Source organism: Mustela nigripes, chromosome 12 (genome assembly GCF_022355385.1).
Source record: "Mustela nigripes isolate SB6536 chromosome 12, MUSNIG.SB6536, whole genome shotgun sequence".
Classification (NCBI taxonomy): domain Eukaryota; kingdom Metazoa; phylum Chordata; class Mammalia; order Carnivora; family Mustelidae; genus Mustela; species Mustela nigripes.
This window is the reverse complement of record NC_081568.1, coordinates 88913187-88931437: the sequence shown is the minus strand read 5'-3', so window position 1 is coordinate 88931437 and position 18251 is coordinate 88913187. Positions and strand designations below refer to the sequence as shown.

Sequence of the window (18251 nt, the reverse complement as noted above, 5' to 3'; positions counted from 1 at the left end):
CCCCCCCCCCCCCCCCCCCCCCCGGTTTACACTACGGCACTTCACTGATAAGCTTGAACCCTTATTAAAATAGTGTCCGGTAGTTACACTAAATTCATTGTTATTAAGGTGATGAAGAAGGAGCACATGTGGGTACCTCCATTTAAAAAGGAATTCTCTAAGTTATATAAGCCTATAACATGTAAAGCATTGAGGATAACAGTAAAGAGAGATTGCCAAGTAGTCTCACCTTCCTGTGAATTTAAGGGAGAAAATGGAAATGTGGACTGGGTCATGGACTAGAAAGGAGGTTGTGGGGTTTTGAGGAAATAGCTGAAGTTTCCTTGTCTTCAAGGAAACTAAAGTGACTGGCAGTGACGCTGGATGGTGTTGGAGAGTGCTCCTGAAGCCAGGTAAGGAGTGACACTAATAGTCTTCATGTGCGTGTACTGCCTTTTCAAAGCAGGAACATTTTATTTCAGATCTTATCATTTCTCCCAGGAGATGGAGCTGAAGGGAAATGCATTTAAGCCACCATAACATTTCATAAATTGAGGGAAGATTTAATTCCCATTCTGTTTATTTAAGTATCATTGTACTATGATAGGCTTGGGGAAACTAAGAAAAATTCACTACCTGTGTCCTTAATGAATTTCAATTAGAATGGAACGATAATCATGAAAAATGAAAATCACAATATAGTTACCTGATAATTCTGAAGTGTTGAGCATAAGGTCCTGTGGTGCTTACAAACAAGTGCATACTCTCTCTGGAGGAGTCTCTGAAGGCTGCCTGGACATTTACCAGACCATCAAGAGAGAGAGGGAGATGCAGGGAGAGGAACATATGCTAATAACAGAGGCTGAGGGCAGATGGACCTGTCAGTGTGTCAAAGTGTGAGAAGGAAACTGGCAGGAGATGAAGTTACACTGGACATCAGTGGCTATAGAACTCATGGTCTTATTGGCTGTTGAAAGTTTCAAACTTTATTCTGTTTTCAGTGCGAAGAAGTCTAGAGAAATTGGGTGACAAATACTCCCATCTAGCTTTTCCTAGAATTGTGAAAGCATTGGAAGGCCTGGAAAGGTGGGCTTCTGAAAATGACTCCCAAAGCAAGACAGTCCAAGAAGTCTGATGTAGCAGGAGATTGCGGTGAACCTTTGGAGTTCAAGAGTACACAGTGTGGCTGTACTTCTAGATACAGAAGGTTGGCACAACTGTCATGGCCACATGTCTTCAGACACCATGGTGTCATTGAGTCCACACAGGAACGCCACATTTTCTTACCTGTTTCCCAACAGCAATAAGGCAAGTAATAGGAAACTAGCCCCTAGATGAAACTGAAGGAGGAAAAATGGAGGGAAGAGAAGTAGTTGAGAACAGAAACACAGAGCATGGGCACCTGAGGGACAGTTATTGAAGCAAAGGAATGGCCACAGTGTTGGTTAGGAGAAGAACTAAGAGAGTGTGGCATTATGGCAACCAAGAAAGGAGAAAAGCTGAGGAGGAAGGATGTGGATGACTGTGAAAATGCTGTAGTGCAGTGATTATCATTTTTTTTCAATTTTTAATCATCGGTTTTTAAAAAAGCTAATGTGGGGCTCTAATTCACAACCCCGAGATCAAGAGTTACATGCTCTTCTGACCAAGCCAGCCAGGCATCCTGATCCTCTGTTTGTTTGTTTGTTTGTTTGTGTTTTTAATGAGACCTTTTCAATGGCATTTTATTGACCTCTAATATCAGGCAAGGCTTTCTTTGCAAGGAAGAGAAAATCACCTTGAAGTAATTTAAGCAAAATATAAATTTATTATCTCACATCATTTTAAGTCAAGCGGGAACAGATCTAGTCAAAGATATTTAAATGGTGTCACTCAGCCCAGCCTGTCTCTCACTGACTCTCTTGGCTTTGCTTGCCCACCCTCTCTACTGGCAACATTGTCAGGCATTCTCTTTCTTCAAAGCTAGGAAAAATAATGGACTCTGGAAAGGAGGCTTATCTCTTGCTTACCAGTCTTCCTACAAAGTAGAGACTCCTTTGCTCCTCCAGGATCCCTGACATCGAATATCAGGGTACAGATTCATTAGTTTGTCCTGAGTCACGTGCCTTTTACTACACCAGTCACTTGCAGGTTCCTGGGTACTCTGACAGGCCTTGCCTGGGTTACATGCCCACCCCTGCTGTTGGGAGGGTATATGTTCTGTTCCATGTTAAATGTAGAAAAGTTTCCCCCAGAGGATTGTCAGTAGTTAAGACTTTTGTATCCAGGAAAGAAAGCAGGGATACCAGGTTTGCACATTAACCAGAGTCTGACTTGGGAATCCTGGGTGAAATGGAAATGGCTTTGTCTCAGAATTCACAAAACTTTTCTATTCTATTCTGTTCTGTTAGAAGCCAGTCATTAAATCCAGCCCACAGTTCCATGTGAGAGTAATTATATTTTTAGAATGCGTGGCTTAAAAAATATATAATGACAAAAACTGCTATGAATTTAGTGACACTTAAAAATGAATTTGTTTTTTAAATTCATGATGATATTTTTACATATATTTTATCTTTTTTTTACATACATTTAAAAAATTATGTATATGGTGATGGAAGTAAGGCTTGGGGAGCTTATGGATTTGCGAGCCTGTTTCAGTCACTCCGATGTCCCCAAAACACAAATAAATTTCGTGCCTTGAAGTCAAGTTAATCATGGAGACCGTGGGTAGCCTAAGCATAATTTCAGGGACTATTAAATAAAGGAATGTTCAGGGGATGTAACAGGATTCATATTCATTTAGTTTTTGGAGTACTAGTATTAAATGCTGCACATCAAGGTGGTTGATGTTACAAGGATCCAAACAGCTCATCTCAAAACTAGACAAAAATGACTATGCCAAAGATAAGTGGGAGTGCAGAAGCACATACGTTACACAATAAATACATATTTTTAGTTCTTTTTCTAAAGTTCTGCTTTCTGTTTTCAGCCCTTTAGTGTGTGTATGGCAGCAAATCTGGAAAAAAAAAGTTGAACATAATAGTATGGAAGGAGGAAATTACATTCGTATGTATATGTGATTACATATATGTATATATGTTATATATACGTGTGTGTGTATGGGTGTGTATATGTGTGTATGTACATATATAAAGAAGACTAAAGGAAGTAGCTTTCCCTTCAGGACAGCCGAGGACCTGTGCCATGTATTCTGGATCTATCCCCAGGCTGCTGTGACAGGGCTCCTGGCTGCCATTAGTTCTGTCTGCAATATGGAGGCCGCTTGACCAGTCTTCTTCCTGCCTCGTGGGAAGCCATCAAGGTCCACCCATACTGCTTCAGCGTCGCTGGTAGAGAACTGCCTTCCAGGCATCCGTGGGCTATTCCTGAGTGCTCCCTGAGTGCAGAGAATTACATCAGGGGCAGCGTTTCTGGAATGACAGTATTTTGTTATTGGTCTGCGGGATTTGGGGGTGCTTGGAGAGCTCCTGTGTGGTGTTAGAGGAGCCACAGGGTGGGGCGGGGGGAGGGGTGGAGGGGGGAGGGTGGGAGGTGAGGATCTGCGCCGCCCAGCTGGAGGAGAGCGGCACGTGTGTGCCGCCCCTCCCCCTGCATCCTGCGGGCTGGTCTGCGCAGCCGCCTGCTGTGGCGCTGCCAGGGCTCCAAGTGGGCCCCTTGCCAAGGCCCAGCCTCCCAGCTGTGGCAAGCATCGTCCATTATACATGCAGCTGTTTGAAACAGAAGCACCAGAGTGGAACTGGTCTTCATTACCAAAGCCGCCCTTTAATCTTTAAGGACTTTCGAGTCCCTTAGAAAATCGTGTGCCCTAATCTCTCTCTCTCTCTCTTTTTTTCTTTGTAAAAGAAAGGAAACACAAGAGAATCACCCCAAAGAAATTCTATAAAAATGATACTATGCTGTGAAGTATTTGCAGGGAGGTTTGAAATGGTGTTTGAAACAGTCATTTGGCTTCTTGGACACTTACCAAATAGCTTCTAATTACCTCTTGTTTGGGGAGGGGGGTCTCTTCTCAAGTAAAGATCCTTTTATTTGTAGGGAAAGGCTTCTTACTGTCTTGCTAACTTGTCAGAGGAGTAGGTCTAGAGTAATTGGCTTCCTGACAGAATCCAGTTTTGTTTTGCCTGTTTTAAGAACCTGATTTATGGGTTTTGTTATTTTGCTGTTTCAAATTTTTAATTTCATTTTATGAGGCTGTATATTTTTTAACATTGAGGTTTTTAAAAAGTTTTGCTTTTTTTTTTTAAACAAAAGGAACATCTCTTTATAGAGGTAAGTGAAAATCTTGAAGGTTTCCGTTTATTTTTTTTCAGTTCTCTCTTTCTCTCTGCCAGAATTATTGGATTTAAGAAAACCCTAAAAATTGCTGTAACTTGTCCTGATTAGCATTTTATTAAAACTTTGGATGAGTTCAGGGGCACCTGGGTGGCTCAGTGGGTTAAAGCCTCTGTCTTCACTCGGGTCATGATTCTGGGGTCCTGGAATCGAGTCCCGCTCGGGTCTCTGCTCAGCAGGGAGCCTGCTTCCCTTCCTCTCTCTGCCTGCCTCTCTGCCTGCTTGTGATCTCTGTCTGTCAAATGAATAAATAAAACCTTAAAAAAAAAATCCTTTGGATGAGTTCAGATCTGATTGGGAACATTTGTGGGGTCGTTAAGGAAACCGGCAGTATTACTTATTTTCCACAAGTGAGAAGCTCCTTTGACATTTGTGGCTTCTGAGTATGAATTTTGAAACTTGCAGTTGCTGTGCATTTTCTTTTGTTTTGAGTGCATTTTACCTTATGGCTGCAGAAGTCAGGAAGTAATTACAAGTACGTGATTTACTTACTCAGGAAGGTTTCTGATCATGTTATGGTAACTTTAATTTAAATTCTCAAAGAAGGTAATTGTTGCAAGAGTTTCCCAACTTAAAGCAAACACTTCATTAGGTTCAAGATAGTTAAAAAAACATAGCCAGTTTATGTCTGCAATCTTTGTCTCTCTCCCTGTCTCCCTGAATTTCTTTCTTTTTTCTCTCCCTCTTTCTGTCTCTCCTCTCTCTTCCCCTCCCTCCTTCTAGCATGTCTCATCTGCCAGTCTGAGTGCAGTAACCTCTAAACCCATCTCAGGAAATAAATGCTTTGTCCAAACTACTCTGTAGGGGGGCGGGGAAATCGCATCATGAAATGATGTTGAGGGAGTTGCCATAACAGTGACATTTCACCACCCCGAGACACTACCCTCCAGGGTTGTTTATTTTATATAATACCATATACCAACAGGCAGTTTGTGAGGTTGAAATGCTGACAGAATTCTAGTGTTTTTGTTTTTTAGGTGAGTGCCAAAATTGTCAACGGGAAGCCTTTCCAAAATCCCAATTATTACTCGGAGAGAAAACAATGACATGGCCATGTTTTTAAGGTTTTAATGCTATGATTATCTTGGGTCATCATGGGGAAATGGGAGGCTTCATATCCTTGGGAATTTTCTTATTAATTACTTAGAGGATTCTAGTGCACAAGAGGGGGCAAAACAGGTACCTAGGCCACTAACACTAATTAAGAAAAATGCTTTGGGGAAAGGAGGCTTTCAAATGGTTCTTGGCAGGATTATCTGACACTAGATGGAGGTTTCCAGCACACATTTCTCTTCCTGGAGTCCATGAAAATGAATCCAGCCAGACAGGCTTTACATAGGTGGTGGAAAGGGGAGGAGCTCAACTGGTTTTAATTTATAAACCTCAAGTTGCCTTTTCCTTCACTATTTGACGATCGTCACTGACCGCCTAACCCCAGTGAGGTGGGCTTCCTGCAGACACCATCTGTCCTTGCTGGCACCTTCTGCCCTGTTGGCATCTCCTGCAAGCCAGACAGTGAGTGTCCTGTCAATTCTAGGAGAGCGATTCTCAAAGGGTGGCTGGTAGTGTGGCGAGCTGATGATGCACTCTGAAGCATTGATGAGGTTCATTCCTACCATCATTGTATTTTGACTTTTTTATTTCCTTCATGGTTGCTCCGTGTTAGTATATTATGGATGAGGTGACTCGTAGGGTGGGTGTTGGAAGCAGCCGTTGAAAATTGGGTAGCACTGAAGGATAAATCTAGTGGTTGCCGTGTTGGAGCTTGGTGCCATTGTGTGCCTCTTCCATGACTTCTGTGTCCTCTCTGGGCCAGCCCCAGTCCTGCTGTATCTTCCTGCTCTACAAGAGCCATAGACCCAGAGATCTGTCATAGTATGCCTTACATGGCTCCTATGACACTGTTACATGTCTGAACTCATCTCAGCGCCTCAGTCTGTGACTCACTCAGCCCCAGCTACCCTGACTGTGCCTCAGACACACCAGGGCACTGCCATATACCTAGAGGGCTCCCTCTTGCACCTCCTTCAGGCTTTTACTCCATGCTATCTCTTCAGAGAATCTCTTCCAGGACATTCTATCTGAAATTGTAGTTCCCGACCCTTCATACATGTTTTGTTTTTGTCCTTGCATGTATCACCATTGCACATAGTATTTTAATCATTGTTTATTTATGTTACTTGTATGTTATTTATACATTAATCTATTACCTGTCTTCTTCCTCTAGAATATAAGGTAAACAAACATTAGGATTTTGTCTTTTTGTTCACCACTGTGTTCCCAATGCCCAGAGCAGTGCTTAGCACTTACCAGGTGCTTGGTAAATACTTTTTTAAAAAGAACAAATGATTGGATGGATGTCCCATACCCAATATATCTATTTATTAATTAGAGTCTTCATAAACAGAGCAGAGAAGCTATTTTAACTTGTCCCATTTAAATTTGGGACCAAAATTCTGGGGTGCCTCGGTGGCTCAGTGGGCTACGCCTCTGCCTTTGGCTCAGGTCATGATCTCAGGGTCCTGGGATTGAGCCCCTCATTGGGCTCTTTGCTCAGCGGAGAGCCTGCTTCCCTCTCTCTCTCTCTGCCTCCCTCTCTGCCTACTTGTGATCTCTTTCTCTCTGTCAAATAAATAAATAAAATCTTAAAAAAAACAATTTGGGACCAAAATTCAGTATACATATTCATTTATGAAATCATTCTAGATTTATGTTGATTATACAAAAAGAAGATCAGACCATTGAGTGATTAAATACCAAGTGTGATTGTTGTGTGTTTAGAACATTCCATGTAACAGCTTTGTCTAAAGATCAGAGTCTTATTTATAATTCATCTTTAAATATTTGTAAAATATTGAAATGCCTTTTTGGGAAAGAATTGGTTTAGTAAGTGCTTTCTATATATTAATCACTTTTCTTATATAGCCTGATTTAATTCTTATAAGAACAATGTAAGAAATATGTTTCTGTTCCTATTTGGAATAAGATTCTGAACGTTTCTGATCACCCAAGGTTTCAGAAATAATAAGAGAGAAGACCTGATCTTTACAATTTATGCTAGCACATGAGGATTTCTGTGGGAAAACAAACCAATGAATTAGATCAGTTCCCATTAATTTAACTTCTTTTGGCTGAATATACATCTTAAAGGAGCTCCCTGCTGTATCATTCACCTGCTAAGAGTCTGCATTGGTTTCCTGTTGGATCAGGCCAAAATGGCACTCAATGTTCCACATAATCTCCTTTCCACTTAATGCCCTCAGGCTATTTCTCTCTATTCTTTGTAACATACACTCTGTTCTGGTAAAGAAAATTTTCTTCTTACCTGCCACCCTTTACCCATTATATACCTGTTTACTGGTTTCTGTCCCATCTTCAGTGACTTCATGTCGGTTACCCCTATACTGTTCCTTTTGGCATGAATGCCATTCCTTTTCTTTAGTGCTCATCCATACACTTAACACTTTTGAAGGTCTACTTGAAAACTGTGCACTTTGTTTCTCATGATCCTAGCCTACAACAATTTCTCTCATTTTTCTTTTCTTAATTACTTTTGAACTTATTAGCTGTCCCAAACAATGCATTAAGCTCTAATTATAGACTGTAGTGTTTTGTAATTGTTTCTAGTGTCAGCCTGGTTCTTGGAACAAGATAGTATTTAAAGAGATTTATACCTTACACTTTTTTCCCCCTCCCTTCGATACATCCTAGGGTAGATGTTACACCTTTGGGAGATGTTCAACAAATATTTGGCTTTTCATATTTGTTGAGTTCTGCTGGAAACAATAACAGCATTTTAGGAGAGAAAGTAAAATCTGGTTTATCGAACATTGCTGTTTTCCAATTCCAATTCAATATCAGCTCTATGCATCTTGTATATAGATACATTTTTGAAAAGTCACTGTTAGAGTTTGTTTCCCTTTCATGATATCTGAAATTTAAATATCAGCTTCCACGTTGTGAATGTATGTATAAAGTAATTTTGAGAACTTCGGGTAAAAGGCATACTGTAGATATAACACCTTCATCTTCAGAAAGCAAAATCAAAATGCTAATACTTAGAAATTTCAGAACAAAGCACAAGAAATTTTGGATAAATGGTGAGGCCAAAGAAGTCATTGTTCCATTTCTAAGGTACTAGCGAAGGGTGGGAAATGTGTCCTTTGAAGCATCAGTATTTTCTTTTTCCACATGCCCTTATGTTACCGTAAATACTTGGCTGTTTCTTGGAGTACATGCCTATAGTGTTAAAGGCAGTTGGGATGCATTTGAACCTGTGAGGTAGCATTAACCACTTATTAACATAAGAGGAGAGGTGTCCAAAGTGATGAGAGATCTGCAGGTGATTTCAGATCAGGCCTTAGACTGCAAATCCTTCTTTTGGGCTTTATGAGTCTGATAACAGTGCACCATGCCAGGGAACATGTTTTGGCAAAAAGAGAAGAAGCTGAGTGTGTCCAGGTGTAAGCATTGTCGCATACACTCAGGTATAATTTCTCAGTATAGAATGGTACCGTGTATGGACGTACCTCAGTTACTGGCATGAATGAAATGTTGTGCCATTTGTCCAGTTTTTGTCCAGTTTTGAAAATGAAGTATATTCCTAGTTCTTACCTTGCACGACCTTTTCAGGGTACTCTGGAGATTGGAAGGGGTGCACATTCTCTAGTTTGAGAAGCCTCCCTCTGAGTGTGAGCTTAAGCTTAGTGGACAGTCCTGGGTCACACTCAGTGCATTTTTGAACTGTGTGCTGCTGGAATCTGGAAACAGGATCTGTTCCAAGAAGGGCAGGTGCCACAGGTAGAGAGATAGGAGGACATTGTGCTGGTTTGCAAGCAGAGCAGTGTACTCCAAAAGGGGTGACGGATGGTAGGAGGCACGGCCAAGGGCATGTAGAGGCTCCCAGGTGGCTCCCCACAGGCTGGCAGAGTACAGTGAGATGGAGCCGGAGTGTGTGCAGACTGAGCGCTCCTGGAAGCCTTCATGCAGCTGACCTCAGAAGGGCCTGGCATCCAGCAGGGGCCCATACGTTGTGTTGGGGATCTGAGTTGCTGTCTTTAAGGAGCTATCAGGGAGAAAGCTGGGAGAAAAGTTTGGCGAGGAATAAGAGAAAGACCAGTTGTCAAAAATGGAGGGCAAAGTGACCATACAAAACCCCCACACCAATGCTTCCTATATGTCAAGAAAAGTCCTTAATCTTTTATACTTCTTAACTCTTATTCATTCTTACAACTTATGAGGCGGGTACTACTATCACTCCCATTTTACAGGGGAGGAAGCTCAGTTACAGGTGGAGAAGCATGTGCAGGGCCACACATCTCACAAGTGGCCCAGTTGGGATTCCAACCCAGGCATTCTGGCTTAGGAGTCTGTGGCTTGACCTCAAAGCCACCGCACTCTATTTATCTCAGAGTGGCAGAATCAGATTGGTTTAGGATAGGGCATAGAGCTTTGAGCCAGAGAGACAGGGTTTTGAATCTCTCTTTTACTACTTGTTACTGGCGACACTTGGGGAAAATTGATTCATTTTTCTTAGTCTTGGTTTTATCACCCTCCTCGCCCCCATCGAAAATGGGGAAATGCCATCCACTGCACAGATTTTGAAGAACTAACTAGAATAACAGGTATAAGCTAATAACATAGTATCTGGCAAGAAGTTGCCACTCAGCCAATGTCTATTTTCTTTCTCTTCTCTCAGTGTGCATTAACCTAGAGCTCTAGGGGCATCTGGGTGGCTCAGTCATTAAGCATCTGCCTTTGGCTCAGGTCATGATCCTGCGGTCCTGGGATAGAGCCCCACATCAGGCTCCCTGCTCTGCGGGAAGCTTGCTTCTCCTTCTCCCTCTGCTGCTCCCCTGCTTGTTTTCCCTCTCTCGCTGTGTCTCTCTCTGCCAAATAAATAAATAAAATGTTTAAAAACATAGAGCTCTATATATTCCTCTCGATTGGGAATCAGATTGTTGCTGGGCACAAGCCTGGGTCAGGCTTGGGATCACCAGGGATCTCGCAGGCTGTGAGAGCAGGCATGTGCAACTGAGGTCTTCCTGCCTATTCAGGTTAAACAACATGGTTGCTCTAATTTACAGAAAAATGTCTTGGCACATGCAAAATCTTGTATACAGGTAAGTCAATGAAACTTCATGTGTGGAGCATGTCAACTAATGCTCACTTCAGGAATCATAATTAGCAAGTTAAAAAAATTGTTCATTTTTATAAACATGTCAGTCACCTATTTCTAAGATTCCTTGCTTTCACTACCTTTGTAAATCTTCAGGAGAACTAACTGTAATGACTGCAAGTTTGAACTTTTATATGATACTTGATTTTCAAAGTGATACTTGAATTTCAAAGCCTGCTTCATGTTTCATAACAGCTAGGGCATACAAGTTAACAATCTGAAATACAGTCTCCAGGGAAGTCATGGACAGTCTCCATCAGCTTTCTCATTAGAAGCATCAACCCAATCATGACTGCGGAATTCTGTTATCACTTTTTCTGGCTACAACTTTGGCCTTTAGCTTTAAACTATCCTGAAAGCTGTAACTATACATACTTTTTTATTACTTAATTTTATAATATGAATAGCACATGTTCACTGTAGAAAGATTGAATTACATTTGGCACAGGAATAAAAGGAGAAAATCCTCCCGTAATTCTAGAGCTAAACGCTATTATATTTTTATGTATATTCTTTGAGATTATTTTCTATGTATGTATATGCATAGAAATGGGATCATACTATAAATGCAGTTTGGTAACCTGTGCTTTTCATTAGACAGTTTTATCATTTACATCATTATTTCTGATAGCCTCGTAATATTCTATTAGATATTTCCAGCAATTTTTACTTAGGTACTCCTCTATTTTTTTTTTTAAGATTTTATTTATTTATTTGACAGAGAGAGAGATCACAAGTAGGCAGAGAGGCAGGCAGGGAGATGGGGGTGGTGGGGAAAGCAGGCTCCCTGCTGAGCAGAGAGCCTGATGTGGGGCTCGATCCCAGGACCCTGAGATCATGACCTGTTTTTTTTTTTAATTTATTTAAAAAAAATTTTTAATTAACTTATTAATTTTATAGATACTCCTCTATTGTTAAAAAATGTTCACATTTTTTCCTATTAGGAACAATGCTTTGAGTATTATCTTCAAATGTTCATTTGTGGATCTCTTTTTCATGCTGATTCAAAGGGTATGCATGTTTATCAGGCTTTTGATATATTTGCCAAATACCTGTCTAGAAATATTGTACTGATTATATTCCCACTGGTGGTAAATGAGTGTTCTGACACTTGGTGTGATTTTTTAATTTTAATGTACCATCTGATGGGCAAAGGAGGGCATCTCCTTGTTGTTTGTTTAGTGAGGCTGATATTTCCATATATTAATTTCAAATTTTCGTTTACTTTTTGTGCATTTGCTTTTCTACTGGGACATACTTATTTTTCTTACTGATTTGTAAGACTTCTCCATGGTGTAACTCCATAAAATATGTGTGATCTTTTCCTAGTTTGTGATATATATTTTTAAATATTTTGATGCTTATTTTTCATTTTTAAAACCAGCTCAAACATCATGTTCTTAGTTTATGCATTTAGCAAAGAGTCTGGCATGTATAGTGCTTAGAAAGACCTTTCTTACCCTTAAAGAAATAAAACACATGCAAATATTTTATTCTAGTGTTTCCATGGCTTTATTTTTCAAAACTGTACCTTGAATTCATGTGGAATTTATTGTGGTATGATATAAGATATCGTATGTATGTATTAGGTATACTATAAAGTATGAAGTTTTGTCTCCAAGCTAATATCAAGTTGTCTCCATCTAATGACTTATTAACCCATACTCTAAACACTTACAATTCTTATTATAGTTGTTTCTCTTTGGTGTTTTTATTCAATTCCACTGGTTTTTCTCCTACTCCAATGCCAGGATAAGTTACTTTAATTATCATAAAAATTCTTCTTTCAATTCTACTGTTTGTCAGAAATTTTCTAGATAAACATGCATGTTTATTTCTATGATGTCTTAAATTATGCAAGCAGGGAGATATAGGAGAAGTGTACATTATGGGTAGATAAAGCAATATGGGAAAAATACTGATACTTTTTTGCTGTGTGGTGTGTGCATGGAATTCATTATTTTCTCTGCCTTTGTGCATTTGTAAAGGTTTCTCTAACACAAAACCTAAATGGAAATAAATAAGAAAGTAATTTAGGTTAGAACTATATGTAATTGGAACTGAGCTTGCTTTCCTCCTCGGAGACATGTCACTTCTTTTCATATCTCCTTTTTGGTTGTCTGGTAAAATGGTAGATTTTTTATTTTTTTCCCCCATATATCTCATCTACCTTTATAAACAAACAAGTGAATAAAACTCCAAAAATCTTCCTGTGGGTTGTTTTAGAGGTTTTTTTTTCCATATCTACTACCTCCCCAATTGTTATATCTAGGAAAATATTGATTTGTAGTCCGTCACTTTACTAAATTTTTTATTTTTAATTTTTAACTTCTTTAACATAATTACAGATTTGCCTCCTCTTTTTCAATAAATATGACTTTTTAAGTATTTACTACCTAATAGTTTAAAACACATTGTTAACTATGGGTGGTAATTGTGTGTGTCCTTCTTCTGCTCCTGACATTAAAGGGCATGTCTCCAATCTTTCATCCCTAAACAAGACAATGGCTATTTAAGGATGATATGTCTTATATTCTTGTTTCATTAAAGCATAAGAATCAGAACTCTATGTTGGGGTTTTTCCACATTTTTTTAGACATTTTTAGAGAGGAGTCTTCTGTGATCTATTGATATGATGAATTTTATCAATAGATTTCTTCTTATTAGATTCTTCTCATGATATAGACTCTATAGACTCATGGGCATTCTGGCTCCTGTGGGCTGTTTTACAGGAAATTCCCTGACTTGATGGCATTCTTCCTTGATTTTCCTATTGCTACACTTCTTTGGTAGCTTCAAAGTGAATTTGGGAGCAAGAAGAATGATATACATGGGGTGAAATTTCTATCTTATATTGGAAGTTTGGTGCACTGACATTGGCTAACATTTATAATCGGGACAGAATTTACTCACTATATAGTTTAGTTATAGAAACACTGTGGTCTATTTTCTATAATCAATCTTCTAGATCTAGGACTACTCATCCCCAGTTAGGGAAATCTACCTGACAGCTCTTAGCGGTACTGTCGCTGCACCTTTTCCAAACCATCACTGTCCAGCTCTGCAGGCAGCAAATTAAGGGTGAAAAAAACCCTTAATTTTAGTTCTTTTAGGGATTAAATGTGGTTTCTGTTGTGCAAGTATTCAGGGAATTCAAAGTTTACCTCTAGATCAAGATTGTCTTTCTCCTTTTCCTTTAGTTCTTACCACTTCCCTAACAACCCAGAATGGCTTTTGAGTACAGGAGGAAACTTCTGTTTCCTGGGTTCACAGTTTGGTAACCATTTCATCTTGAACTGTTTATATAATCTTTTTTTGTCTCCTTTTTTCCCGTCTACAAATTGGACATTGAAATAGTAGCTATTTTATGGAATTTTGTGGGAATTGAATGAGTTCATTTATTTTAAGTGATTCAAACATTGCCTGGCACACAGTGAATGCCTGCTGCATGTTTGTAATTATAATAATAGACTTATTAGTGTCCTCATAGCATCGGGGAAAGGTGACTTTGGTTCACAGGCTGTTTTCCAGTTGAGTATTTTTATATCACTCATCTGTGCATGGATGGGCTCTAGGTCCCTCTGGCCTTCATTATTGAAGTGCCTAAAACTGGTTTAGTACTCTTTCAGTGTCCTCTTCCCATAGCAAAGAACAAGAATGACTTTTAGGGAACTCAGCTGTCTTTGCCCACGGGCAGGCCCCCAACCCTTGCTGGGACTGTGGTTCTCCTCAGGTCTGGCTGCAAGTCTTAACTCATCCCCAGTTAGGGAAATCTACCTGACAGCTCTTAGCGGTACTGTCACTGCACCTTTTCCAAACCGTCACTGTCCAGCTCTGCAGGCAGCACTGTCAGTCATCCCTCTTTTCCACGGGGGGCATATGGGAATTCTAAGTTACCTTCAGTGTCACTCAGCCCCTGAAGGAGCCTTCTGGGTGGTATCCTGGACTCCCACTCCACCTAAAGCAGTATTTCTGCCCTACGTGGATAGGAGGAAATTCAGCGGTAGGGGTGTGTCCCTTCTGGAGTGTAGAATGGATTCATTTTTCCCTCAGCATAGCCAGGGTTTTAATAAGTTCTCTGCTTCCTCACCAGGCTAAAGTAATTGATTTAACTAATGCAGGGGAAGGGGGCTGTCTCAGAGCAACCTGATGTAGAGTGAATAGAAAATACGTTAGATAGTTATTGTCAAAACAGTGGCCTCCATTATACGCTTACTGTGCATTCACTGTAAACGGATTATAATTTCTCAAGAGTAAGAAAGAACTAGGATGATGACACTTCACATTTGATGAGTGCTTCCTTTGTGTTACCACGGTTTCTAGTGCTTTATCTCTAGGAAATTTGTATTCTTTCCAACAACAGCATAAAGCAGGATATTGTAGTTCTAGTTTACAGGTGAAGAGACTCAGATAGAAAGAGAGGTTAGGCAAATGGCTCAAAGTCATATAATTAGTAACACAGCAAGGATAGTCTTGGTCCTTAAAAGCTGAATGGCTAAGGATAAATTATAATTTTAATTAATAGTATTAAGATGTTAAGGTTCTGAAATATTGTAATGGAGTGGTTTATGCTAAGTATAAGTGATAAACTGGTGTCCCACAAAAAAGATGAAGAATTCTAGCTATTGTAGTTGGCTCAAGGGTCTACTTGCCTAGTAATAGTTGGGAATAGAATGATCAATGGCAGTGTCTCTGAGATGGCACCGTATGGTATGGCACGACATCATTTCCAGATGGCAAGGTTTTAGATGACCTGGAAACTTAAATACCCTTTTTACTCCAAATTTCTTGCCTTTGACTACTTACACTTCAGACATTAAATCTGGTTTTATTTTGTAACTTATACACTTTAACTTATATTACTTCTTCAGTGAATTAAAGAGATTTTTAACGATAAAACTCCAGCATTTCAATCATCCCCAGTATGATTGTCCTTTTGAAAAATGGAGCTAATAAACCATTGGGTGATAACAGATAGCCAGATCTTTAGAAAAGAAATGCCATTTTTCCATTTTCACTAAGAAGTTCATCTATTAACAGAGTAATCTTTAAGGGATTTTGCTGTTATGTACCTCCATCACTCATCACCATTAAATGAAGAGGGAACAAAATCTAATTTCAGGTGCCAGATGGGTACTTCATGAATGGCAGTGATTCAGCACAGGCTCCAATTAGAGCAAACAGGCTCTGAACAGTTATTGGGTAATCATGGGGATCATGCTAATCAGAGGTGAGTTTTCTTCTGTGCATCAGGGTCCTCTGCTTGTCCTTTCTGTACACTCAGGGGCTTTCAGATTCGCTGAGAAACTTGAAAGCTGCGGAATGCTAGCAGCTGAGAGTGGGTTTTACAATTAATTTCTTGCTGGAAGAGTGATGGAGTTCATTTTAAAGCTCATTCATGGAGTACTTGAGGAAGGAAGTATCAGAGTGAAAAGGATTTCAGACCTCTGAAATAAGATTTGAAACATTCATTTGACCTTAGAAAAGGCCATGGAAGGACTTAGGCTCAGACACAGAAATGAAAGATTATATATTGCACGACATTTGAGCCTCCTGAGAATTAGGACAGGGTCCTCATTCTTTGTCATTGTGACTGTAGAATAACAATCCTAGGGAAAGTCCATTTTTAATGAAACACTTTTGCAACATTAGTAAAATCCAAGCTTCCTAAGAAAACAGTGTTTGCTTACTCCAGTAAAGGGTGAACAAAGTGAAATGAAGTTAACGTTTACGGAATCCCTTTTTTCACGTAGGCATGCTGCTTAGTATGTTCTGACCATCAGTCCATCATTTAGTCTACACCATGGCTTTGAAGTATTGGTTTCAGTAGTTTCCTGGATATTGACATTCTAGCTATTGTAGTTGGCTGTCAACTACACCCAACAGAATAGATACTGACATTGACATTGATATGGACATTCACAAGGGTTGCATTACTTCCCTAAAGGTCACAAAATCAGAAAATTCCAAATTCCTAATATTCCACTAGTTCATTTTGTTCTTTTCCTATTCTTCTCTGAATAAGCTTTTATAGTGTAAATTCCTCTTCTTCAGGTGATATCTTAAAATCCTTTCTTTTGGAATGGAGTGAACTAAAGACCCCTTCATAAGGAGGAAAACAGTTTTAAAAACAAGGGTATTCTCCTGAGGGTTGACTTGATTCTGTTTCCCATGTGTCCACTGAATAAGAAAGAGAAAGAATATGTCAAAAATGACTGTCCCGGGCGCCTGGGTGGCTCAGTGGATTAAGCCGCTGCCTTCTGCTCAGGTCATGATCTCAGGGTGCTGGGATTGAATCCCGCATCGGGCTCTCTGCTCGGCGGGGAGCCTGCTTCCCTCTGTCTCTCTCTGCCTGCCTCTCCATCTACTTGTGATTTCTCTCTGTCAAATAAATAAATAAATAAAATCTTAAAAAAAAAAATGACTGTCCCACACCTGGGTGGCTCAGTTCGTTAAGCGGCTGCCTTCAGCTCAGGTCATGATCACCGCGTCCTGGGATCGAGTCCCACATCGGGCTCCTTGCTCCGCAGGGAGCCTGCTTCTCCCTCCGCTTCTGCCTGCCGCTCTGTCTGCCCGTGCTCACTCACTCTCTCTCTCCCTCTCTCTCTGACAAATAAATAAATAAAATCTTAAAAAAAAAAAATGACTGTCCCAGGGCAGAAGGGTATTATAATTTCTGCTTTAATACATCTTTACTTTGTCGTTTGTTACTTTTTTTTTTTTAATTTTTTATTTTTTATAAACATATATTTTTATCCCCAGGGGTACAGGTCTGTGAATCACCAGGTTTACACACTTCACAGCACTCACCAAAGCACTTTTAACACCCATCATGAAATAGTAAAGAAGTAACATGGAGGCTTAAGTGGGTAGAAGAAGAATAAATGAAACAAGATGGGATTGGGAGGGAGACAAACCATAAGGGACTCTTAATCTCACAAAACAAACTGAGGGTTGCCGGGGGGAGGGGGTTTGGGAGAAGGGGGTGGGATTATGGACATTGGGGAGGGTATGTGATTTGGTGAGTGCGGTGAAGTGTGTAAACCTGGTGATTCACAGACCTGTACCCCTGGGGATAAAAATATATGTATATAAAAAATAAAAAATTTAAAAAACTAAAAAAAAAAAAATAAAAAAAATAAAATAAAATTCTTGAACAGAAAAGAAGATTCAGATTCTTTGTCCAGCGTCTCTTCCACTGTTGTTTTAATTTTAACATAAAAAGACAACAGCATTTTATCTTTGATTAAAAATTTGCTCCTTGGCTCCAGCTAAAACTGAAGGGCATGCAGTTTTCCCTGTGTGTGTTAATAATGCTTCCACAGTGGGCTCATCCCCTTGAAGGATGCTAATGGGTTGTCACTTCCTAAGAGGGGGAGCACTGAGAAGTTTGAGTTTTATTTCTTGTCTTTGGCTTCTTTGTTGTGTTAATTTCCTTGTTTATGTTTCTTTCAATTAACATTGAACTTTCATTTTCTGCCTTGTTTTTCTTCTAGTCATATAATCTGCAGGGTATGACTCCTTGGGTAGCAATTGTTAATCAGGGAGAAATGATAGCCTGAGGGTACTGAGTTACTTGTTTTCAGGATAAAAGTTGTTCTGGTGAAGCCTCATTAGAAAAACTTTCATCACCTGCCTGAAGTAAGCTCTGCATGAGGCTCTACCAACTGCCCCAGTCTCTTTTTATCTTTAACTGGTTTATTTTCTTTAAATTCTCATTTATACCATGTAATCTAAAATAATAATATTATTAGGTCAA

General features: G+C 39.7%; 1 protein-coding gene across 5 annotated transcripts in view; it reads left to right on the top strand.

Annotated features, from left to right (window-relative positions):
* LOC132028661 (cAMP-specific 3',5'-cyclic phosphodiesterase 4D-like) overlaps positions 1-18251 on the top strand; it is a 907530-nt gene that overhangs the window by 294638 nt on the left and 594641 nt on the right. The gene's annotated exons all lie outside the window — the stretch shown is intronic.